Raw genomic sequence first — 27,518 nt, 5'->3', positions numbered from 1 at the left:
AAAAAAGAACTCATTCCTCCCTCCATGGGTGGGTTGGGGAGTCCTTGGGAACCCTCTCTACCCCGAAAGCTCGAGGCAAAAAATCAAATATCTCGAAATCCCAGTTGAAAGCCAAGTTAGACATAGCGGATGGGAAACAACTTTCTTTACAAAGGGTTCTTGGAGCAGCGCTGTCCCTTGAGGTGGTTTCTAAATGATCATCCTTTCCTTCAATTACAGAGGTTTTGCTAACAGCCGTAAAAAGCTATCCCTTAAGGAATTATTCAAATCTCTTTGTCTGGATGTTATTTTGTTACAAGAAACCCTAGGGGATGGGGACGTGGTGAAGGCATCTCTGTGTAAAATGATGCCTGGATGGTCATTTGTGACCTTGGATGCCAAAGGAATATCAAGGGGGCTTGTGGTGGGACTAAATGACAGAAACATAAAACTCCTAAATTCCTGGGGATTAGATCAAATATTGGGGGTCGATATTTACTCATCTGAACTTGGATCAGAGCTAAATATCCTAAATTTCTATGGTTTGTGTCAGGATAGGGTCACATTTTGGAACTCTTTGTTTCTTAAATCCTTCATGAAGGCCCCAAATTTGGTGATGGGAGGGGATATGAACTTCTCTCAGCATGTCAAAGACTTGGGGGCCTCATGCTTAAGTGCACCCTCTGGTTGACTACTTTACAAATAAACTCATGATGGGGAAGCTCATTGATGTAAACTTGATAAAATCCTAACCCACTTGGAGGAATTGGCAAACGGGAGAGGCCCGGGTTGCCAAGAGATTGGACCAGTTTCTGCTGATGGAGGATCTGGTCAACAATTTAACTTTTTTCAAACAATGGATTGGATCTGGTGGTGATTCTGATCATTTTCCTATTATCCTCGAACTGAAAGGGTCTTGCAGAAAACCAAGCTCCCCTTTTAAATTCAATCTTGAATGGCTAAAAGACCTTGCATATAATACCTTAGTTAATGAAACATGGAGGTTTGTGACTATTGATCAAGGCCTGTCATTAGCCGATATTTTCATGGGAAAACTCAAATGGTTGAAACAGGCAACAATAGCATGGGAAAAGGAGAAAAGGAACATGGAAGAAGTTGAGCTTAAAATTATAAAGGAAACATTGGAGACCCTTGAAAGTCCGGAGGTGGATGGCTATGAGACAGAAGAGAAAAAGGAAAGAATCAAACAACTAGAAATTTCAAAAAGGAAGATACTGAGCAGAATGGAGGAGCAGTGGAGACTCAAAAGTAGAGCAATATGGCTCTTGGTTGGGGATGAAAACACAAAATTCTTTCAAAATTACGCAAAAGGTAGGAAGAATCACAAGATTATCTGGGAAATGCAACGTCCTAAGGGAGGACTAGCAAAATCCTTTGACGAGATAGTAGACCTGGGTGGGGACCAATTTAAAGGCATGTTTAAAGCTCCAGAAGAAGCCACTATAACAAAGGTTATTCAAGTGGATCAAGTTTTTCCCAAATATGTGAAAGATGAGGAAAATGATGTGATAATGGCATCTTTTACAAAGGGAGAATTCGAAGGAATTCTTAAAGTAATGTAGAAGGATAAGAGTCTTGGGCCTGATGGATGGAGGAATCGAGAGTCAGAGGGTCGATAAATGAACCATTCAACTCAACTTTCATAGCCCTCTTCCCCAAAATCGATGATCCAAAGCATTTTGAGGAATTCAGGCTTATTTTCGCTTTGTAATTGTTGGGTTGTGTTATATTCTTTCCACATAGTTAATAGGGGGCTTTAAGGGCAATCGTAACCCCACTTTATTGGGCGGACCCACCTATGGTTTTGTGCATGATTTTCGCACATGTTTTTTGGACGCGATGGTTTTCAGTCCATGGTATTGGACGCGATGGTTTTCGGTCCATGGTATTGGATGCTTCGGCATGTATAAATATGTATTGTAACATTGAAAGGAACATAATGAAAAATCAAGCTGGTAGTCCTGGTTTTGGGATCCAGGGAAAAATCTCTGTGCATATGTGTTTTATGGGTTATGCTCTTGCATTGTTTATTTTCTTTGTTTAAGAATTCGTATGCAGGTAATTTCTGTATAGGGTTAAAACCTACATTTGGTATCGGAGCTATTTTGGCTTCAAGGGGACGCCTTTGTTGCTGAGGGGTTTCACTCGAGCCTGTGGTCGACATTGTTCAGTGGGAGATCTACGAGATTGATTCTGGTGGTGAAAGAAGATGGCGAGCAGTGGAAAGATAGAGATTGAGAAGTTCAATGGTCAGAATTTTGAGTTGTGGAAACTCAAGATGGAGGATCTGTTGGTGGATAAAGATCAGTGGATCGCGGTAGATCCGGGTACTAAACCATCGGGAGTGACCGATGAAGAATGGAAGAAGTTGGATCGGAAGGCAAAGAGCACAATACGATTGTGTGTCTCGGATTCAGTATTGCTGAATGTATCAGGGGAAGCTACGGCAAAGGCTTTGTGGGTCAAGTTAGGGACTTTGTACCAATCTAAGTCTCTAGTGAATAAACTGTTCCTGCGGAAAAAGTTGTATAACCTGAGGATGAAAGATGGAGACTCGGTGACAGAGCATCTGAATGCGTTTAATACTCTGGTAAGTCAGTTATTATCTGTTGATATTAAAATTTCAGATGAAGATAAATGCATCAGTCTGTTATGTTCTCTACCAGATTCGTGGGATAGTCTGGTTATTGCAATAGGTAGCAATGCAACTGCTTTGCAGTTTGATGAAATAGTCTCAGCCTTGCTGACGGAGGAGATGAGACGGAAAAATATGGACAACCAGAATGGTGATGCCTTGTCTGTACGAGGACGGTCCCAGAACAGAAACAAAAATAAGTCATCGAGTGGGAGATCTAAATCTAGAGGGAGATCTAAATTTCCAGGAAAACCTACAAAGGTGGTGTGCTGGAAATGCGGAAGGAAGGGCACTTCAGAAGGGATTGTAAATCTAAAGCTCCTGATAAAGGAAAGGGATCTGATGATGCTCCTTCTGCAGAGGCGAAAACCACCTCAGATGAAGGTGGGGATGTGTACTTGGCTTCTTGAAGTACACATATAGATCATGAGGCATGGTTGATTGACTCAGGTGCATCCTTTCACTTCACTCCCCATAGAGAGTGGTTCTGCGAGTATGAGAAATACGATGGTGGTGATGTCTTCTTAGGAGATGATAAGAAGGCTAGAATCATTGGTCGGGGAAAAGTAAAGTTGAAGTTGCAAGGTGGAAGGGTTAGAACACTTCCGGCTGTTCTACATATTCCTGCATTGGCCAGAAATTTGATTTCTGTAAGCAAGTTGGATGATGTAGGTGTAAAGACGGTGTTCGAGAAAGATACCTGCAAGATGGTTCGAGGAGCACTGATATTGATGCGGGGAGTTCGGATTGGAACTCTGTACAAGCTACAAGGTAGCACTGTTGTTGATGGGTGCAATAGTTCTATGGTTCCTGAAAATGGAGTAGAAAATCTAGTGGTCTCTGGAGAGAAGACCATGTTGTGGCATCAAAGGCTTGGACATATTGGAGAGAAGGGCCTTCGAATACTTCATGGTAAAGGTATGGTAGAAGGTATGAATAATAGCTCTCTGGATTTTGATTTCTGTGAAAATTGTGTATATGGGAAGCAGAATCGGGTGAGTTTCCCCTCTGGTGGTAAGAGGACGAAACAGATATTAGAGCTTGTGCACAGTGATGTGTTTGGACCTGTGAAGGTTCCATCACTGGGTAAGTCTGTGTACTATGTATCATTCATAGATGACTTCTCAAGGACTACATGGATATATTTTCTTAAGAAGAAATCTGAAGTCTTTGACAGGTTTAAAGAATTTAAGGCTCTGGTGGAAAATCAAACAGAGAAGAAGATAAAGGTGCTGAGGACAGATAATGGTGGAGAATTTTGCAGCAAGGAATTTGAAGAATTTTGTAAGAAGTGTGGTATAGCACGGCAGAAGACTACTCCATATACACCTCAGCAAAATGGAGTCGCAGAAAGAATGAACAAGACGTTGATGGAAAGGGCAAGAAGCATGCTCAGTGGTGCCGGGTTAGGACAGGAATTCTGGGCAGAGGCGGTGGATACTGCATGTTACCTGATCAACAGATCACCTTCATCAGCATTGGAGGATAAGACTCCACAAGAAGTATGGACTGGTAAGAAACCCTCTCTTTCACATTTAAGGGTATTTGGATGTGATGCATATGTACATGTTCCAAAGGAGAAACGAACCAAGTTGGATAGTAAATCTGAAAAGTGCATCTTTATTGGGTATAAGGATGGTTTAAAGGGTTATAAGCTTTGGAACCCAGTCACATGGAAGGTCGTGTACAACCGAGATGTGTTGTTCAGAGAGGTAAAAGATGTTATTCAACTTGAAGTCCAACCAAAGGAACCTGAGAAGATAGAGTTTGAGCCAAAGGAGGAAGAATCAGACTCTGCAACAGAGGAGGAATCAGAAGATGAAGAGCCACAAACTCCGGCTGTGAGAAGATCAGTTCAAGACAGAAGGCAACCAGAAAGGTATAGTCCATCTGCTTTCAGTTCAAATTTTGCTTTGTCTGTTACTGATAATGATCCCAGAACTGTGAAGGAAGCAGTGGATTCAGAGGATGGAAAACTCTGGAAAGAGGCCATGGTCGATGAAATGGCATCTTTGCACAAAAATGAGGCTTGGGATCTGGTGGATTTGCCGGCTGGAAGGAAACCCATTGGCAACAAATGGGTGTTCAAGAAGAAGACAAATGTAGAAGGAAAGGTGGAGAAATACAAAGCTCGGTTAGTAGCAAAAGGTTATTCCCAGGTGCCGGGAATTGATTTTGGTGATATTTTTTCTCCTGTTGCCAAGGTAACTTCTATTAGATTACTTTTATCTGTTGCTGCTGCTTTTGATTTCGAGGTAGAACAGATGGATGTGAAGACAACATTTCTTCACGGGGATTTGGAAGAGGAAATCTACATGAAGCAACCTGAAGGCTTTGCGGTGAAGGGTAAGAAAGAACTGGTATGCAAGTTAAAGAAGTCTCTGTATGGGTTAAAACAGTCACCAAGGATGTGGTATCAGAAATTTGATACATTTATACGGGGACTTGGCTTCACCAGAAGCAAAGCAGATCATTATGTGTATTTTAAATTAATTGGTGACCGTATTATTTATCTGGTCTTGTATGTGGATGATATGTTGCTGGTTGGAAATGCCAAAGAAATTATCCAGGATTTGAAGACCCAATTGTCCTCCAAATTCGACATGAAAGATCTTGGTGTTGCAAACTGTATTTTGGGCATGGAAATTAAAAGAGATCGGTCAAAGAGGAAGCTCTGGTTAAACCAGAGGAAGTATGTCGAGACAATACTCCAGAGGTTTAATATGCAGGGTAGTAAACTGGTGAAGGTTCCTATTCCTGTAGGTGTGAGGTTATCTGTTGAACAGTGTCCCAAGACACAAGAAGAGGAAGAGGACATGTCCCGTGTTCCATATGCAAGTGCAGTGGGTAGCCTGATGTATGCAATGGTATGTACTAGACCAGACATTGCACATGCAGTGGGAGTATTGAGCAGGTTTATGTCAAAACCTGGGAAGGAGCACTGGACAGCAGTGAAGCGGGTTTTCAGGTATTTGCGTGGCACTAGTGATTATGGTTTGTGCTACCAAGGAAGACCAGGATTGGACAGAGAGTTGGATATTCATGGCTTTGTTGATGCAGACTGGGCTGGAGATCTGGATCAGAGAAGATCTACAAGTGGGTATGTGTTTAACCTATTTGGAGGTGCAGTCAGTTGGATGAGTAAGAAACAATCTGTAGTGGCACTATCAACTACAGAGGCAGAATACATGGCAGCCACTCATGCAAGCAAGGAAGCAGTTTGGTTGCAGAGATTGTGTTCAAGTATGGGGTTAGTATAGGGAGATATAAGAATAGACTGTGACAGCCAAAGTGCAATTTTCTTGGCAAAGAACCCTGCTTATCATTCAAAGACAAAGCACATTGATGTTCAGTATCACTTTGTGAGGGATATGATAGAAGACAGAAAGGTGTTGCTGGTAAAGGTGAACACTTTGAAGAATACTGCAGATGCATTGAAAAAATCTGTGAGCTCTGAGAAGTTCTCTTGGTGTAGAGAAGCAATGGGAATCTCAGGGCTGAAAAAATGACTAAGCTCTCCTGTGGCCCCCTGTGGAAAGAAAACAACAAGTGGGAGATTGTTGGGTTGTGTTATATTCTTTCCACGTAGTTAATAGGGGGTTTGAAGGGCACACGTAACCCCACTTTATGGGGTCCGGGGCAGCGCCCGGAAAATTTTGGTTTTGGACCATATGTTAGGTTGGGCGGACCCACCTATGGTTTTGTGCATGATTTTCGCACATGTTTTTTGGACGCGATGGTTTTCGGTCCATGGTATTGGACACGATGGTTTTCGGTCCATGGTATTGGATGCTTCAGCATGTATAAATATGTATTGTAACATTGAAAGGAACATAATGAAAAATCAAGCTGGTAGTCCCGGTTTTGGGATCCAGGGAAAAATCTCAGTGCATATGTGTTTTATGGGTTATGCTCTCGCATTGTTTATTTTCTTTGTTTAAGAATTCGTATGCAGGTAATTTCTGTACAGGGTTAAAACCTACAGTAATTGTATCTATAAAATCATAGAAAAAGTTATAATTGTACACCTAAAACCCATCCTCTCTAGGAACATCTCAAGAGAACAATTCAAATTCTTGGATGGAAGACAGATACATGAAGCCATCAGAGTTGCTCAAGAAGCCATGCACAGTATGAAAAGGAGCAAGAAAAAAGGGTTCATTGTGAAGATAGATCTATTGAAGGCCTATGATAGAATTAGTTGGATATACCTTCGCCTACTTTTAACCCATCTGGGGTTCGACATTGGTTTCATAAATTGGGTCATGGGATGCATTACAAATGTAAGCTTTGTCGTACTTATCAACGAAGTTGCTTCCCCATTTTTTCATAGCCAAAGAGGGATGAGGTAGGGATGTCCCCTGTCACCCTTGTTGTTCTTACTAGTGGCAAAGCGCATAGGGGAGATAAAAGGGATCGAAGTAGCTACAAATTTGTTCATCACCCATCTCCTTTTTGTAGATGATATCCTGTTGTTTAGTAATGGGGTGAGAGAAGACATCCAACAACTTAAAATCACACTTGATCTTTTCTTAAAAGCTACGGGAATGAGCATAAACGAGCAGAAAACTTCCATAGCTTACGAAAGTTTCTTGGTGGCAGAGATAAACAAAGTCACTACAAGCCTCCCTTATCCAGCAATGCCTATGACAGACAACTTCAAATACTGAGGATTTCACCTGAAGCTGGATAACTATAGAAAACACGATTGGCACTAGCTGCTGGCAAAAGTTGAAAATAGGATTAAACACTGGAGCTATAAGTGACTTTCAAGGTTTGTTCGGTTGGTACTAATCAAATCAATTCTAATGGCCATTTCAGTTTACTGGATTTCCCTCACATGGGTACCAAAAGGCATTTTAGCTCAGATTAGGAAACTGTGTGGGCAGTTTCAGTGGGCCGGTTCAAAAGCGGAGGATGTCCTTCCATGGGTTTCTTGGGACAAAATAGCCATCCCAAAGGCTTGGGGAGGCTGGGGTATTAAGGATTGCTCCATTTTCGCATCCTCACTAGTGGAAAAATCGACATGGAGGCTGATAACAAAATAAAACTTGTGGACAGTGGTAGTAAAGAGAAAATATATAGACCCTGAACCTATGGAGGAGTGGATTCATGGAGTAAATAAATAACCAGCCAGTGCACCATCAATATGGAAGGCTACTCTGGAATCAATAGGCATAATTGAAGAAGGGATGGCTTGGATGGTTGGTAATGGGGAAAATGTAAGAATACAGGATGATACGTGGGTAGGATGTAATGAACAATTTTCTCTCGTAAGGGAGATCAAGGAGTTTCTCAACAATCAAGGCATAACCTCTCTCAACCAGATTGTGGCCCTTGAAGAGTCCTCTCTTTGGAAACAAGGTTGGAAAACTATCGAAGCCCTTCAAATTCATCCGTGGTGGAGAGGTATATGGCAGTCCTTCGTCAGAGACTTGATTCGATCAAATGTCAGGTTAAGAGACCGCCCAGATGAGCTTCGGGGGTTACATGCCCCAAATGGCTTGTACTCCCCAAAATATGGCTACGATTACTAGATTGAGAGAATATTCCAGGGAAGCGAGCAATGGTGATGGAGATCCCTCTGGTAGTTGAAGTGCCCAACAAAAGCAAGGTTGTTCTTTTGGTGTCTCCTTAGGAATAAAGTCCTTACTTGGGATAATCTATAGAAAAGGAAAAATAATGGACCTAGATGGTGTACACTTTGCAAGAATGTAGAAGAAACTACATACTATGTTTTCCTAACCTGTCCTTTCACTTCAAAAGTTTGGGAGCTCACATTGAATCTCATGGAAATCAGGCAGGTTGGAGAGGGCAGTCTCTCATGGAGGCTTGGAATCTATGGTGGCAAGAAAATAAAGAGGAAATCCAAGAAAAAATCCACCCATCATCTCCTGGGGAATTTGGTTGGCTAGGAATAAGGGGATATTTAGGGATGTCCCCTTGACACCATACCTAATTGCACCAAAATGCTTATCAAATTTTTCTCTCCCCCAACTGACTACTTCCCCACAAATCTCCCAAATCATAAAGGAAGAATAGATAAACCCTCTTATACCCTAGGCATATTTTGACGGAGCATCGGATGCTCAAAACAAATGTGGGGCAAGACTGGTCATTTATCATAATGAACATAGGTACTGGAAAGCCTCAGTAGGCCTTGGGGAAGGAACAAACAACTTTGCAGAGCTCCAAACACTGAAACTATTGTTGTGCTGGATCACGGACTTATGGATTTATTATGTGCAAATCTTTGAAGATTCGTTAAATGTTATTAATTGGATTAATGAGAGTCAGAGATGTCAAAACCACATTTTGTTCCAAATTATTGAAGAATTTTTACAAATTAAAATTATTTTTTTATTACATTTGTCACGTCTATAAGGAGTGGAACATCGTAGCAAATTTCCTTTCTAAGGAAGGTTTGCAACAGGATCTGGGCACTTGGAGAGTATCATCATATGAGGATGGTTTGTTCCGTGTGTCAGATCAACCACCTTATATTAGACGAGATGGTATCTTTTATCTTCTGCAGGGACCTGACAGTACCATGAAAGCTTTACTTTTATGTTTCTGTTTTTCGGATTATGGTTACGATATACTTTTGCATTTTTGTATGGATACCGGATCTCTTTCGTCAAACAATGATGTAAAACTTATTTATAGGAGGGTTGTTTTCTGCAATGTTGGGGAGGCCCTCCTATGCTATTTCTCTTATTGTTTTTTGATACTATGATGATGATAGAGAAACAACTTAGTCCCTTTTGGGAGGGTGTGTTTTATATGTCCTCATAAAGGTTCTGGTTTTTTGCAACAATGTGAACAACAAACCTCATGAATGCTTATAGCATCTATAGATGTAAATTTTTATTTTCTTAATAGAAAGTTTGATTTTTCCTTTGGAAAAAATATATGGTCATGTTGGTCAAAGAGTGATAAAAGAAATAGGAAAATAAGTGTGAAAAAATGACAATTATGTGACCAAATATCTCCCCCTAGCTTAAGCTTTTGCATGTCCTCGTGAAGACTCATTCCACTAATGCCTGACATGCTAAGAGTGAAGTTGTGTGAGTTTGTAAGTTCCTACCATGTCTTCACCTCTGATCCCTATCCTTGAGAAATAACCAATTATGCCTCCCAAAGCTTATCAGTAATATTATATGGATGTTGATACTGATAGGTGGGTAACCAAACGAGAGGGAACTTGAATCTAAGTCCTATCCAGCCTGCACCACTCAACATATTGATGAACTATGGAAAGTGCTTACTCAAAATTCTGATAACAATATGGGTCTCCCTTCTTCAATTCTTGTCGGGAAAGATCCCATCCCAACTTCCTTCCTTCCAAGGCACCAGTTAAGATTCCTTGGATATTTCTCTTACATCTATGTAGAAATGATTCTTCTCGATGGTCCATCAAAAGTGTCTTAGTGGATGGGAACTGTCATATTTGATTGTATCTGTGTGCAAAACCTTTAGTTGAACCATGTTCTCCTCTAATAAATAGTGCTACCCATTCTTAATTAGTTGTTGTAGTACCATAGGCAACTTTCCATCCTATCTGATTTTGCATAAAAGAAACAAAAGCCCTGAGTTCTACATCTCCCACATATGGTTTCAGATTGAATGATTGTTCCCCAAAGCAAGTCAGATGATGTAGGTACATCTTGCACAAAAGATGTTCTCAGAAATTAGCACTTTGAAATGTTTCCAGGAAGTCTTATGTATGCCTTGTCTCATATAGTCGCTTTTCCTTCAAGGTTGTTAATTGGAAGAGATAATATTTTTCTTGCAAATATAAAGGATAAGAAGGAGAAGGAAGCCTACTGCAAAATAATCCATTAATGAGCTCATAAATGAGCTCCTTGTTGTAACAGCTTAACCTCTCCTTGCAGTTCCTTCACCTATTTCATTGCTTGATTCCTCTCCTTCTAAATTTTCACAAATTCTTCAATTCTTAATTTTTCAGCCCACTCCTTCTTAAGCTTATTGACCATTTCCTCATGCTGCTTTAGGAATATGACTTCATCTTTGGGAAAGAGCACTAATTTCTCCCACTGCTCTACTACCCTCATCAAATCTTCAAATTTAACGTGATTTGTTTCAGATGTTTTTTCAACATCCTCCTTCTGATCCCTTTTCTCCTCCTACTGCTCTATCTCAACTGCTAGTTCTTGTGTAACAATAACATCATCAATAGGTTCTTTTGGTATAATAGTCTTTTTATTTTCAGTCTGATTTGTTTCAACTACTGGTTCTTGTGTAACAACAACATCATAAACATGTTCTTGTGGATTAGCAGATTGTTTTTCTTCTTCCTGTTCTACTTCCACTATTGGTTCTTCAACAACGTCATGAGCAAGTTCTTATGGAATATCAGGTCAAAATTATTTTTCTTGCTCCCCCACTTGTACTCCAACTAAAACAATAATATATTCCATCATTTCAACCTCCTCAAGGATTTTTTGGCAGCCCTTACAAAGTTTTTTTGAGATAGTAGATGATGCCATTTCTACAACCTCCACCAACATATTCAATCCAGTTTCATTTTTAAAATGAAGTTGTTCTTTAACCAAGGCACATTGTTTCTTTAACTCCTCATTTTCCTTTCTCGAATTTTCAATTTGAACAAGAGGGTCAATTTTCATCTTACTTGGTGAAATAACAACCTCTTGTTCTTTTATCTGCTTTTCTGTTACTGGTCCTTCTATCTCTTGTTGTTTCTCTGGTTCTTGTTCAGACTTTAGAGTAACAACCAAGATTTCAGATGTAGATGGGCCTTCTTCTACAGACTTCTCCTACTTTTCTTTGTCCTGTTGCTCCTCAAACCCATCAAGTTTAAATGTATCATCCCATTTTCCCTCAGTTGTAGTAGTTTCTTCCTCCAACACTTCCTCTACAATTGGGCACCCACCTAGGCTTTCCTATAATGACTCACTAGACACCACCACAGGTTCTTTTATTTGCATCTCCTTTCCTCATGAGGATGAACTAGAGACCATTATAATGGAACTCCACCTCTTAGGGTTCCATTGACCAGTCATAGGAGGTGTATCATCCCTACTTTGCTTAGAAGTTGCAGTTGTCTTTCTCCTGGAAGATGTAGCAGTTTCAGCAACAAGTGTTGTTTCAGCGTTGGGTGTTGCTTCAGTACTTGGTGTTGTTTCAACATTGGATGTTGCTTCATTACTTGGTGTTGTTTCAACGCTAGGTGTTGCTTCATTACTTGGTGTTGTTTCAACGCTAGGTGTTGCTTCAACACTCTCTTCATGCTCCTCATTCGCACCAACACAAGGTCTCATTATCAAACCATGCCACGAGCTCCCTTGTCTCTGTAATGAATGCATGATGATTAATTAATGAGCGCATGATTAGTGACGCAAGTTTCTAGATTTTTTACTTGTTTCACAACCTCTTCCATGTGTTGTAATGACTTTAGCAAGTAGTATGGTAAATTAATCAACCACCTCGTCCTCAGGTGTGACAACAATTGAAAGTGATAATTGAAAATAATCCCAAAACGACCCTCACAAGTAATGAATTTTTGGATGAAGAGGGCTACATCTTCCCAAGGGTGAGGAAGAGATGTTCTATCAAAACCCCTACGCTTGGGCATCAATTCTTCTCCCTCCTATAAGAATATGGCCTTAGCTTCAGAACTTTCCTTGAGAACCATAGTTCTCCTATCCTAGGAAGTCCTATCACTTTTGCGATAACTTCTTTTATAACAAAAATTCTAAAGCCCCTGACCACAAAGTGTTGTTAAACTAAGGCTTGGGCAAATTCTAAAGCGACCAATTCACTGAAACCTTGTAATTTTTCAAAATAACTCAATCATCCATCCCTTCAAAAAATTTCCAATCCTTCTGAATGTTGTAACAACACATTAACATAGTCAAGTTCGTGTCTGACCGTTGCTCCACCCATAGTTTCTCACAACCACACTACTCAACAATTCTAGGAACCTGTTACAAAGCTACTTCAATGCACTCACATGCTTGGTCAGGGGGGAATGTCAAGGTGTTGGAATTATTGGTGGTTACTCCTCCTTATTACCAATTTGGAACTTTTAAATGAAAAGAAATTTCTGAGCGATTGCACTGATCTCCGGATGTAACAACGTGAATAATAAAGAAACAAAATGTAGTAATGATTAAGGAATATTGGTACTAACAACAAAAGTTACATCAGTTTAATTGTATAAAGTAATGGTGTCAGAACATACTAATTATGCAATATTATCGCAAGGTGAGGTATGTATTAATTGGATGAATAATTGGATTTCCTAGATTTGATTTGATTGGGAAAGACAACACGTGTTTAAGAAATTATCTATGTAAGAACAACAACTCCCAGAACCTTAATTAATCCAAATCAGTAAATGAACTAAAATGTAATCTTGTAACAATAAGCTTCGGCAAACCATCCAAACCTAAAACAACCCATACATTAGTTTTATGATAAAAAGCAACCTAAGACAATAGTTCTAATGTCAAATTATAAGTAGAATTGGACTAAGAAAGCAGAAAGTGAAAAAAGGACATACTTAGGTGAATAAGGGTTGTTACAGTAATAAGACATGGTCTTGTTGGTCAAAAAGGGATAAAATAAATAGGAAAATAAGTAGGAAAAATATGACAATTTCATGACCCAACAATGTCCAAGCCTTATCACCCCTAAATTATATAACACATAACAACTATAATCCCAAGCCCCTATAACCCTTAACACCTACTAATTTTGACCCCTAATGTTTATTATCTAATATAGCTTGTAACCATAACAACTATATCCCAAAAAGAATAACCCTATCACCCTTAACTCTTGAAATGTAACCATTATCACTAATAAACTCTTAGTGATAACAACTATACTTGTTAACTGGTAACCTATATGGTCCATAACCTAATCCCATATACAAGCATATCCTTTAACTCATATATGCCCCAACCCATAACCCATATGACACATCCAAACCCATTTCGTTTGTAAACCTTAAACCAAATAACCCCTATAACTAAATGCAAATATCCTTTGGACTTGGCATTAATAATAAAAATTCTTAAATTATTATATCCATTATCGCTGATAACTATTATATTAACTTATAATCCTTAACACTCTGAAAACTCGCGACCCATATAAATCCTCACCTTATAACCCCTTAAAAAATCCCCAAACCTTTAACAAATAGCCCTAATAAACCCTAACACATAATTCAAACCCCCTAGTTTCTAACCCAGATAATTCGTAATCCCTATATCCCATATCCCCAAACATACATAAACCCTAATAAACCCCATTGTGTGACCTTATAAACCTTATCCTTATCCCTTATAAACCTGAATAACTAACCCACATTCCTTAATCCCCATACTCATTAAATCTGAACATTGGCCCCATTCACTGTTCACCGTGTGTTGTCAGTGGATGAAATTGGTGATGGGCATGCTAGAAGACATTCCATGACATGTCAAGAGATTTTCGACAAATATTCCATAGATGGGAATGAGGAATGATGGCAATGAGACTGCATGACGAATTTTGATGCAAAGATTATGTGGGGATCTCATGCATCCTTGAGTCTTGAAATCATCACATACCATCAAGGCATGTATCTAGTCTAACCATGTCAAATTTTGATGCATACAGGAATAGTTTGAAGAAATTTTCATGTTGGCCCCATTGACTACTCATTGTGCAGCATGGGTGATGACATTGGCGAGGGGTGTGTTGGAAGACATTCCATATTGACATTTCAAGAGAGTTTCAACAAATATTCCATAGATGGGAATGAGGAATGATGAAAATGAGACTGCATGATGAACGTTGATGCAAACATGGATGATCTCAAAGATTATGCGAGGACGTCACACATCCTTGAGTCTTGAAACCCTCACATACCGTCAAGGCATGTGTCTACTCTAACCATGTCAAATTTCGACACATACAAGAATAGTTTGAAGAAATTTCAACGTTGGCCCCATTCACTGCTCACTATGCAGCGTCGATGGATGACATTGGTGATGGGCGTGTTGGAAGACGTTCCATTACATTTCAAGAGTTTTGATAAAGCCCTAAATCCCCTAACCCCTAAGCCTACATTGACCTTTAAATCCTTAAGCCCTAATTCCTAAAGTACCCTTAATCCCTCAACCCTAATTAATCACTAATCCCTTAACGCAAAATCCCTAAATCCCTTAACCCCTAAGTTTTCGACCCTTAAACACTTAAGCCCTAATCCCTAATCCATTAATCCATAAACCCCTATGCCCTAAGCATGACTTAAACATTAATCCTTTAACCCATAATCCCTAAGCCATTAACCATTAAACTACCTAACTTGTAAGCACCAAATCCCTTAGGTCTTGACCCTTAATCCCTTAACGGTGAATCCCTGTACCCCAAATCCCTAAGTCCCATAATCCTCAAAGCCCTTATCCACTTAAACCCCAACACCTCAATTAATGATTTAGGCACATTCAACACTAAATCTTGTGCTAAATTCGAAGCTAACCAAGGTGATAATTTAGGTGCCAAAGAAGGAGCTACTTTTGGCGCTATCTCTAGGGAAATTTATGGTGTTATTGACAACGTTATTTTTGACACTATTTCGATTGCTATTTTTTGCGCTATTTCTGACGCTATTAGCACTTAAATATTTTGGTTGGTGCAAACAATGCCAAAAAAACGCCATCCCAATAAATAACGTCGACTTCTTTAAAATATGGAGAAAAATACACTAAAACAGCCCTTGGAAGAAAAAAAAGGAGCTAATCACAGGGATTTGTTGTAGTGACTCTCTTTTGCTATGTTTCTTTAATTTTATGTCTTTGTATCCTGTCACATGTTCTTTAATATGTACAATAAATCTTGCTATACAAATAATTCACACTATATTATCACATGCCAAACATAAAAATATGACAATGCACATCACAACAATGTTGTAACAACAAATGAAACTGTCACTCACATAATATACATAAAAGTAACACATTATCACTATGCATTCTACTTTACAAAACATTTATGGGAATTTTCAAAAAAAATGGAATTGTACAAGTTCATCCAAAAATTTGGGATTTTAAGACACAACCATTTGTTCTAATTCCACATGGTAAGAAACAACATTCATAAGAATGACATGGTCCATTGTTGGATTGTCAACATCAATTAAGGCACCTATAATCACTATAGCAACAACACCAACCATTGTTGTAGAAACCCAATAGAATACAACAAGAGTTGAAAAACCTTCACAAAATTCATGGTTTACTGTAGCACTAGAAACACAACTCTATTTAATAGTAGAAACATCTACTACAACAACAAGGACTGTCAGAGGCCTCTTCAAGTAAACTCCACTAACATGTTTCATACATGTGCCCTTTGCAGGCATTGAATTTTGTTTCACCTAGCTTTTGATGTCTGTCCTTGTCCTCTTGTTTTGTATATTAGGTATCATATGTGATTTCTAACAAGGAATTAGTAGATATTGTGGCATCATCTCAGATAACGAGTCCTCATGCTCAAGCAAAAACTTCCCTAGTACTTAAAAATCGTCAATAACAAAATATATCCAATTTTATTTCATAGGTCTTTAGAATACTAGAAAAATGCACAAATTTTCTCTTAGACTTACATTTTTCTTCCAGGTATTTCTTAATTTGTTTTATATATCAGTATTGCAATCCTAACAGAAACCTTGTTGAATTGAATCCCAGATAATTTCACTCTTGTACCAATGGATCCAGAGATGTCCCAAGTCACAAAAGCTCTTGAATTTAGGTATGGTACTTTATTGAATTGAATTGATTTTAACATTAGCTAAAATTTGATAATGGTGAAATGTAGTGGATTTACTCTATGGTTCATTTCAAACATTATCTATCCTTCTACTTGCGAGAAAAGTTAAAGTTGTAGTAGCCATACTAAGTTGAAGATCCATGAGTCTTCATTCATCAATTCCCTCCCAAACTTAATATTATAAGAATGTATTAGAGTAATATAAAAAGGGTCCCAATTTTTTTACAACAAAATCTCACTCTCTCCCATCTTTATGCTTTTTTATTGTACCAAATACCCATCATATTAGATAACAATGGTGATAGAAATTATGTTATTAAAAACACATGCTTCTAATGCTTACAATAACAATAAGATACCAATGCTTACAATAACATTTGTATCTTGAATATGAATGGCATTTCCAATTAGTTGGATATGATTTGTGTTTCCTTTGTCCACTTCTCAATACAAGTTAAGATTGCATCTGATAGGTCCCAACTCCAATGCATTATTTTTCTAGCAAATAACAAATCCTATTGCATCCTCACAATGTTGCAAGTTGTTGTTTCCTTTGATGAGACCACTACGTTGGAGGATATAGATAAGTTGCTCAAAGTTTTCATTGCCAATAAATATGTAAGTATAATTTTCATCAGCCATCATGCCCTCACATTAAAATTCACCTTGTTGAACAGTTATGTGCATTACCTAGGTAAACTTCACAACAGACTCCCTTTCCCCAGAACTCCAAGTTGCAATTCCAAAAGCTTTTATTTGGGAGAGTGCTTATTTGACACATCCAATTTTCAACATGTAAGAATTAGTATTGAATTTGACTAGATTTCTATATTCAGTGTTGTTTGGTCTTTTTATATAGGTAGACTATGTCCATTTTAAACTTGTTGAGACATGTAGATGTGCATTCCCAGTGTTGAGTTACTAATTCAAAAATTACCAATATATGTAAAGAAAGCAATGGAGCCAGCATTCAATATGTTCCTTTCCTATGGTTGATACAAGATCACACCATCATGCCAAGTGTATGCACAAAGACAACCACAAGCCACAGGCCTTTACAAAACCACACAACACACTTTTGATAGAGGCAACTACAAATATTGAGTTTAACCAACTGAATCCTTTTTCACTGACGTGTACTTGGAGCAAATAATTATGAGTAATATTGATGCTACACTTTTGCTATCTCAACACCTAAGGCTATTGTCATTTGTTCCTCGTACATTCTCATCACAATAGGCTTTCATTGGGTAAAGAGGTTAGGGAAATGTGTATACAATCATAATAAATGAATTCCACAATAGGGAATATACTTTACTTCACCACTATGAGTCTTGGGAACATGATTTAGCAATGATAAATAAAGGTACAAGACAAATCTATAGTCATCATGCATTCAACAAATGAAATAAAAGCAAGAGAACCAACCTTCAAGCAAAAGACTGCCCCTCTACCAAACAAAGAATGCACTACAACCACCTCCTCATCTAGAGTCCAAGGTGATTTGGCATCACCATTTGGAATAACAAACTTCCACGATGCTTATGTGTCATTGGAAATCATTGGAGAGACATAACAAGAGAAATGATACTCATACTCTCCCTTCACAACCCACTCAAAAAAAAATTAGGTCAAATTTCAAAACAACAATGCATACGAAATTAAATTCTGATCTTATATCCTCTGCTTGATTTTTATCTGACATACCATGTGAAAAACCTACATTTATTTTTCTCTTTTTTATGAATGTGAGTTGTGGACTACTAAATAGTGGAATTCATTTTGTGACTTGTTGAGGTTGAATTGGTTTCTGGGATCACATATTGTGAATGTCGATATACAGATATGCAACATAATACAATCATACAAATTTCACTGATAAATTGTACACATATAATGTCAAGGAGCTTCTGAACCACAACCCTGATCTAAGAAAAACTCACCTCTTATTTTTATTGCAACTAAGGGTAATGTTGAGGTGGTCAATGAGCTTCTTGCTAGAGAAAGTCAATTCACAGGGATTGCCAAAAGCAATGGAAAGAATGCACTACATATACCTGCATGAAGTGTTTACACATATATTGTGAGAGTTTTACTAGTTAAGGATGCACAAATCGCTAGAAGAACAGACATAAAGGGCCAGACAAAATTGCACGTGGAAACCAAAGGAGCCAAATACTTGGATCCAGTGAAGGAACTACTTCAAGTTGACCCAACAATAGTTATGCTACCTGACAGAAATGGCAACACACCACTACATGTAGATACAAGGAAGAAGCATGAGGAGGTATTGTCTCTTGATACAACCTACTAGAGTTTCCTCTAATTACATGATTTGGTTTAGAGTTGTAACTTTTAAATTAGTATGAGAAGGGAGTTGTTGGTTCAACCAAGAAACACAAAGGTAAGATTTATTTCCACTTCGTGCAAAAATCAACAAAAGCATGGAATTATTCCCTAAGCCCAAAGAAGTACATGCTTCAACCCTAACAAGTTTTGCAATGGAGTCCTTCTTATCATCCACACTAAATGATATCATCCATAAATATTAGATTTCAATGAGAACAATTTGAATTTAGCAGTAATGTAAATATACCATATAAATTTATAAAAGTTGGTTTAGCACTGAACAAAGCAAGGGCCCCAGTGAATGAATAATGAATGAAACTAAAATAAAGTAAACTATCAACAAGATTATGTCCAAATAGGGTGCCAAATCAAAATCCTTGAAGCTACATTTATTTGTAATAAGATTAAAGCAAAAAAATCCCTTCAAGGCTCTTCATTTGTGTTGCTTTTAACTAATTTACATCTCATGTGACATTAATTTGTCATTCATCTGATATCTGCCTATGGCAGGCTTCTGCTTAGCAAAATTACCTAGTGATCATGTCATTTCTATTATACATTTTTGCATATCTTAAACTATCATGAAGATGGACATTCTTTTAAAGTGATCTTAATTTTTGAAAGTTAAAGCTCTCAATTCTATTTTTCTAAAGAATGCATGTTTTGAATATGAATATAATCTCATAAAATTGCATGTTTATTTCACAGGTAAAATATTGATCTTGTACTCTTTGTTTTATAGAACCCTTAATTTTAGTAAAAAAAGAAATTTGTTTATTCAAATATGAATTTATTACTCTATCGTAGTTGCCCTTTTGCATTTTAATTGTCTTTATTAAGTTGCATTGCAGTGATGTAACCTTTCATTCTACGATGGACTTTCTGGCCCTTATAAACTAATAAGCACGTGCAAAATGCAGATCCCCAATCAAAAATTTCCACTATATAGTCATTCCAGTCTACTGAGTTTTTATTGATATTTAAACTGTAATTATTGCAAAGTAGACAAATTGTTGAACATCACTATTCTCGTATCTTTCATTATGAGATTGAGACATGTCTTTAACAAGCAACAAATGCAGAAAATAAGATGTCACAACCATTGATGCTATACAATAAACATAATAGATCATGAAACACACCACCGATCAGTCTGAGAGATCATGAATGGTTTACTTGTCAAAAGAACTGATTTCCCTCATTAACCGATGCAGGACTTGTTTTGTGGCCAAAATGCAACTTGGGCTGAACTTGAATTTTGTTTTTGGCCAACAAACAACTCAGGACAAACTTTACCTTTAAAATTGTGCATATTCTCTTTACATGTTATCAATGGAACTATTAAAGCATCCAAAACATTTTGAGAAACATGAATTTCATGAACCAGAGCATATCCTCTTGTTAACAAAGAATAGAAGCATGTCAATGGAAGACTTTGCAAAGTTTTCTTAAGAGAATCAAACCTCTTCCTAGCTACATGGAGACAAAGAAACATAATTACACCAAAGTTGTCTCTTTGTTGGTCATTTATGAGTGTTAACATGCAGATCTATTGTTGTCATTGATGGTTTGGCTCAATTAAAAATTGGCTAAGCAAAATGTTGTTCACCTTCAAAATTCATTTTGTTGCACATACTCTTCCGATACATGGATTTGTTTGATTGAAATCATCTAAAGTATGTATCTTCATCGACAAATAAGAAGTGTCTTCAAACAGTGGGCATTTCTTATAGGGACAAAGTTATTCGTATCAGAGGTGCTAAATTGGCGTTTTGCATTTGGGATTTTGGTCATAGTCTAGGCAATTTTTTCTCTCATTTTATTGCATTAACACAAAGTTGTATGTCCCTTTTCTAATTTTGACATAATGTATTCGTACTCACTACAATTCTTTGGCAACTTATAGACATTCTGCTAATTGTTTGCAGAGAATATATTCACCTTTTATATGTTTGATAGAATAATCCAGTCTTTTGGGGGTTATGTCATCTTCGTCTTTCGATTATTATTCTAAAACTTTAGAAACTATGTTGATGCTTGTTTTCTCCTTCTCACGTGACTGTGGAAAACTTCTCCTACCGCAAGTCTTCTTTCAAGTGTTTTGATACGGGGTGTTCAATTAACTCTTCTAATTATGATGCACTAGAAGGCATACTATTTTGCAAGCATCACTTTTCCAAGCTTTTCAAGGACAAGGGGAATTACAATCATCTCATTAAGACTGCTTGTATGAAATGAGGAGTTGCAGTCCCTAGGCTACCAAGTGCAGTCCCTCACATATAAATTTATTGTGTTCTACTTACTTCATTACCATTTGTGTTTGTATTTTCAAGAGTTTACACAGTATGAAACTTTGTTGGGGCAAAAAGACCCGATCCACCTACTATATTTAACCAACCCATAAGCGAGGAACATTCCAGTCTAAGGTCTTGGAGTTAAATTTATATTGGTTTGTAAAAGGATTTAACTCTGTCAAGCCAATATTGGCAGTATTTATTATTATCATTTGCAAAATTTTCCAAAGTACATATGTTATCACCTATCGTATTTGTGTTGTTGTTTGCAATTGAGTGGAAAAGTATCAAGTTCTTAAATATATTCATATTTATTATTGTGTATGTGATCTACAGGAGGTTGATTACCCTCTTTTTAGTATGCTTAATCCTTTATTGAAAGCATTGCTCTCCTCAACAAAAAATGAACTCTCCACTATTTTTAATGGGTTTGTCTACCATTTTCTGCATGATGTGAACATGATATATTTGCAAAAGACATATGATAGATACCTCGTATTTGCATATATTTTAGTTCTTTTTCACCTTCCACATTCCCCCCATTCCTCCTATTAGCATTCCTTTGCACCTCTTGGTGCAATTGCTAGTAATAAATTTAATTAATTAAAAAAAATGTCATATGAAGTGAGTTATGGTTTTTTGAGCATGTTGTATTGATAAGTCATGATATTGGCCCATGATATTGTAACACAACCTATTTACATGTTCAAAATCCCCATACATATCATGAAATAAGGTGTTCTTATTATGGATCGACGTGTATCCACATTTACTAGCTATTTAAAGCACTAGTTAGTAATAATAATAACATTTTTTTTATCCACAAGGGATTTGAACATTGAATCTTATGGTTTACATGATACTACATACAAGGCCATTGACAATTGAGTTGTCCTCGTGGGTATAATAATAACAATTTAAATTAAATCTAAAATTTAGTTAAATTTTATGGTTTTTTAAACTTTAGCAACATGAGATGTATGAGGAAATAAGTGTTTTGATGATTTCACGTTTACAAATGATTTAATTTATATGATTTTACTAGTAATTATTGATAATTAAATTAAAATTGTGGAAGATATGATTAATTAGGTGGATGCCGAAGATTTATTCTAAAATATTCTTAGTAATAGTCACATATCAAAGGTTGAGACACAAGTGTCATATGAAATGAGTTATGGTTTTTATGGGCATGTGGTATTGATAAGCCATGGTACTGTAACAAATCCTATTTACAAGTCAATATTCTCGTATATTAATTATGTTTATATTTTTACACCGAATGTGTCCCTTTTGAAATTGGTCAAGCTAAGCATTGTCTACCCTTGTCACCTCTTTTTGACATTTGTCCCAATGGTACACCAATGACATCTGTCCACGTATACACTGATACTAGTTGGAATCCTTGTTCGATCGGGGCCTCCCAGCTCCGCGAATATCAGTGCGACATCATCGGTTTTGGGACTTGCAGCACAGGTGAATCAACAATTGGTATCTTGCTCAGGGTAAGTAGGTATGTGAATGGTGTCAATTCGACATCGACATTGGGATATGGGGTATGGCTCAGTAGCGTGTGGGTAGACCAGAAATTCGGATCGGGATGCGCTACGTTTTCAAGATGGTTGTAGCTGTGGGTGAACGAGAATTGATATCTCAACATCAGGGTAGTAGCATGTACGAGTTGGGTGTAGCTATCTTTGGTTGTATGGCATCATTGTGGCTCAGCCTTCCGATGACCCAGATCTACAATTGGGTTAAGCTCAGGTGATTGAGAATTCATAAGAGGGCACTGTGGACCTCCCAAGACGTGGTGAAAACATGGGTGCCTAATAAGCAAGGAGTTACGTTCAAACCTTGAGCTTTGTTGGCTCAAAATCCAAATCCTTACAGTTTCCTTTTTAGGACCTTGACCTAAATGTAGGGCATTGTATATGGTGATCTGGATTCTCTACAATATTCACAGTGTAATTTTCCATAAGCTTTCCTAAATTACCTCAGGAAAACCATGTCGGTAATGTCAATTTTCCCTTCATTATCAGAAGGCAATAATCAACTGCCCACTACCCTCACAGTTGCACCAGGATTTTGGGAGAATCCCATGCATTGAATGGGCAAAATTTGTGGTTCAAAAACACCTGCCCACTACCTTGTAATCGACACTATTTTTGTCAGGGATAGCTTGTGATATCATATGAGTTTACAAATTTGTAAAATGCATCCTCTCAACTGTATAAGATCATAAATTTGAAGTATCATCGAAATTTCCTGAAACCTTGCCCACAAAGATTAACCAAGTAATTGATTTCATTTTGATAAATATATTGCAGGAAGGAAGACCAAATAGTCTTGGTGTTGTTCCTCACACATTCAAGGAACTCTTTAGACAACTTCCTTGGACAACAGTTTAACCTTTACCTTTACAATTAGCATGCTAGAGGTTTACAAGGGATCTCTGAGAGATTTTCTTGTGTGTGGACCTACAAGGACAACATAACCCTCTGCAAAATGGTACGACATCCATTCTTATGGCCCTCTGTTCTTAGGTTTTTGAAATGTACTGTATTTTCTCATGGAATTTGATTTAAAGATTTGAATAGATAGATGAACTTTTCTAGTATTGGTATAGCCTTTCAATTCAAATGGATGCACCAAGTGGTGTGGAGATTGAAAATATGCATGAAGTTCTGGTGATGGATTTCAAACAAGCATTTCAATGGTACCGTATAGGAAAACGAGCAAGATCTACTGCATGGACCAATGTCAATGAGGCTTCAAGCAGGTCACATAGGTGAGTTGCAGTAATGTTTACTAATTTCTTTGCACTATTTTTTCTGAATGATATCCTCAACAAAATCTTAAAGAATGAAAAACTTTAAGTCCAACTGATTTGTAACCCTTTTTTTTCTGTCATTGGAAAGATAGGTATTAAATGTAGACATCTAGATTCTAGATATAGCACTAAAGGCCATAAATATTAATGTACCTTTGAGCAAAATTTTCCTTACAGGGAAATTTAGTTTTTCAGAAATTGGTAAAGAAAATGTAGGCTAGAAATCTTTGCCTAATGAAAGTTGTTTCTCTTTCCAGCTTGATCAAGATTGTCATTAGAGGTTCGAGGGGTGATGATACATATGCCATAACAAGCAAGTTGTGGATGGTTGATTTAGGTGGGAGTGAATGTATTCTCAAGACACGGGCTAGTGGCCAAACTATGGAAGAAGCAAAAGCTATAAACTTGTCACTCTCTGCCCTTCATTGCAGAAGAAACAATCTCACATAACTTACAAGTACTTGAACTTTGAATACCAAAGCATGAAGATGTTCCTACTGCTTTTTACCTTCCTTATGCTAGTAACTTTGAAGCAACAACTCTAATCTAACAATTAGTATTCGTTTTCACTTGCAGGAATAACAAACTAACTCAAATAATTAGAGACTCTCTTGGTATCTACATTGCTCTTTTTGTTAATAAACATTATTTGGTTTGCCCACATGAAAATATCTATTATGATTTCATGCTTTTTGTATGTTGCATATAAAATATCCCATTCAATTCTTGATATTAATTTGCAGGAAATGATTCAAAGGTTGTTATGCTTCTCCATATAAGTCCTAAGGAAGATGATCTAGCTGAGCTTGTTTGTTCTTTGAATTTCGGAACCAGGGCACGAGGCACACAACTTGGGAGGGAGATGTCAGTTGTATGTCTCCCTATATCCTCTTTTAGGTTAAATAATTATGTTTCTTCCATGTATTCAGAAGATAGGTGACGTTATCTATGTACGCAAATCATATTAACACTGTATGAAATTAATAGGAGTGTATTCTGTTGTCTATGAAGGAAGACAAGGAACAAAGAACACATGCCATGGCTGATATCACACTGCATATGAGACACCTTGAAGATGAATGCGAATGAGCGATAAAGCACATCCAAACTATTGAAGTTCTTTTAAGGGAAAAGAAGAAAGTCCTAAAGAGTGAGCTCTCTTCAGAAAATCAGATGACACGATCTTCTACTAGTCATGAACAACATGCCATAGAAATAGAATCTTCTGACTCATGTAATATTATAGATAGATATATAGAGTTATACATGCCCAGATTTATGTCGCCTACTTTTTGTAGCTGCCTCCGAGGGAGGGCCCAAGATAAGAACTGCATATCCCCATGCAAGGAAATAAAGAGAGAAGAAAGGAATGGAATGAGAGTATCTCTACCCAATTACGCCAGGGCAACGCCCAATTTCTCCAAGCCAAGTACCATTAGACAATCACAACCTCTCAGGGTGTCTGCTAGACCATTGTCCAAGCAATTATGCACAATTGATGAATCACAACACCTTGAGACGAATACTAATAATGGAATGAGGCAAGTTACAGTCCCAAAGAAACAAAGGTTTTTGGATCCTATTGTACAAAATGCACAACTGATCAAATCCAGTGTCTTTCAGAGCCTAATATAAATTTAAGGGTATACATGTCAACCTATTTCATCATTTATTACTTTAATGCCAAAAACACATTGATTAGCAGAGGATATTTCTAAGAAATTAAATCCATGTGATACTCCATGCTACGGGGCGGTGTGATGTTTCTTTTGCAAAGAGGCTCACACACCAATTGCACAAACTACAAATGCCTATAAATATAGGCATACAAATTGAAAAGGAATCACATATTCAGAAGGCCTGGAGGGGTTGAACTCTCTCTGATGGAGACAATGTTGGTCGTGAATGTTAATGCATGGTTTCTTCTAATGATCTTGATGCTAAGCAGTGATTTGTTGTTATCCTCTTCCACGTCACCGTCAAATTCGAATCTGTTTGTGTTTATGAGTGTGGATGGTCAGAGAGCAACTACAAAAAGGTATGGCTACATTGTTGTTGGAGGAGGAACAACTGAATTCCCCCTCACAGCAACACTGTCTGCCAAGTATTCGGTTTTGGTAATTGAGAGGGGAGGATCTCCTTACGGAGTTCCCGAAATCTAGAACGCCAAAGCTTTTGGAAATATATTGGGGGAGATCGACAATTACACTTCCCCAACACAGTCATTTGTTACAAAGGATGGACTGACTTTAGCGAGAGCCAGAGTTCTGGGAGGTGCAACTGCTCTCAATGTCGACTTCTTCAACTGGGCGAGCACCAAATATGTCTGTGATATGGGATGGAATGAAACACTTATAAAGGAGTCATATGAATGGGTGGAGAAGATGTGCTTCCATTTACACTGAAAGCCGGCTGAGTGAAACTACTGGACTCGATGTAAGTATGAGAGCCTTTAAGAATACCCACTACCCGTATGCTCGAGAATTCCAAGGGTCCAAAAAAAAAAAAAGACTTGATGAAACCGACCATGGGCGTCCATGAATTCTACTCTACTAGCCTTCAACTTCCTAGAAGATCCACAATTCTTTCCTACAAGTTTTCATATTGAAAGTTCTGAATCTACATTTAGAGATCTTTATATAAATCTACTAGCCTAATCTTGACCATAAATAATTGGAGAGTATTAGCAACGAATGTTGTGAAACAACAGTCATGTAATAGAATGACCCATGTAATGTTGAGGGTAGCATTGAGAAGCACTACAATATTGTTGGGGTTGGCAGATTTGAGAAGATATGCTGCTGTGTGTCTTATAAGATATCAGTAATCTTCGTTTGACTGTTTTTTATTATCTAAATTCGTAAATATACATGGATTTTTTTTTTCTCTATTTAACAATTCTTATGGTTTAGTAGGGGCTGTGAACAAGTGTAGTGAGCATTCATTTAACAATGGGTTCTATTTTTTGTTAGAGGATCTTCCCAAATGTTTTATTCCTTGAGTGTATATTTGCACCTTTAGGGGTAATTGCCAGTTAATAACAATAAAGATAATATTGATTTAAAATAAAGCTATAAGTTAATTATTTTTTATGATTTTTTTAATCTTAGTAGTGTGTGATGTATCATGAAGTTAGTATTTTGATGTTTATCATGGCTAACAGTCATTTAATTAATATGGTTGTACTAGTTTTGCAAATTATTTAAAATACAGGAATCAATTTACATGTATTCTTATTCTTATTGTAAAATTTAAATGGCCAATAAGAAGAATATTAATATTGAATATCATTATTAGTCCCTCCTAAACAACGCTATAGAAATATATTTTCTTGTTGATCATATTATTTTAGCATTGAATAGCAAGTTATAATGCTTAACTTTGAGAAATATTTATTTATTTATTTATTTTAACGTGAATAAAAACTTCGTATTGATAATTTTGTGATGAGATGCAACTAGAACATCAAACTTGGGCATTTCCAATTGAATTGCTTTCCATGCATCTGGTATGCCCCATGGATCCATTTTTTTTTTAACTTCCAAGCTATTTGGTTTCCTACATTTACGAGTGTAAATACATCAAACGACAACCAAAATTT

General features: G+C 37.3%; 1 pseudogene; it reads left to right on the top strand.

Moving 5' to 3' along the window:
• The first annotated feature begins 1,085 nt into the window (after window positions 1-1,085).
• LOC149240828 (kinesin-like protein KIN-14O) lies at window positions 1,086-25,552 on the top strand (annotated as a pseudogene).
• The last annotated feature ends 1,966 nt before the right edge of the window (window positions 25,553-27,518 follow it).

The sequence above is a fragment of the Pinus tabuliformis genome, chromosome 8 (assembly GCF_031772625.1).
Source record: "Pinus tabuliformis cultivar Carrire ecotype Pingquan chromosome 8, CPIR1, whole genome shotgun sequence".
NCBI classification, from domain to species: Eukaryota; Viridiplantae; Streptophyta; class Pinopsida; order Pinales; family Pinaceae; genus Pinus; species Pinus tabuliformis.
Note: the sequence above shows the minus strand (reverse complement) of the source record. Positions and strands in the feature narration are given on the sequence as shown.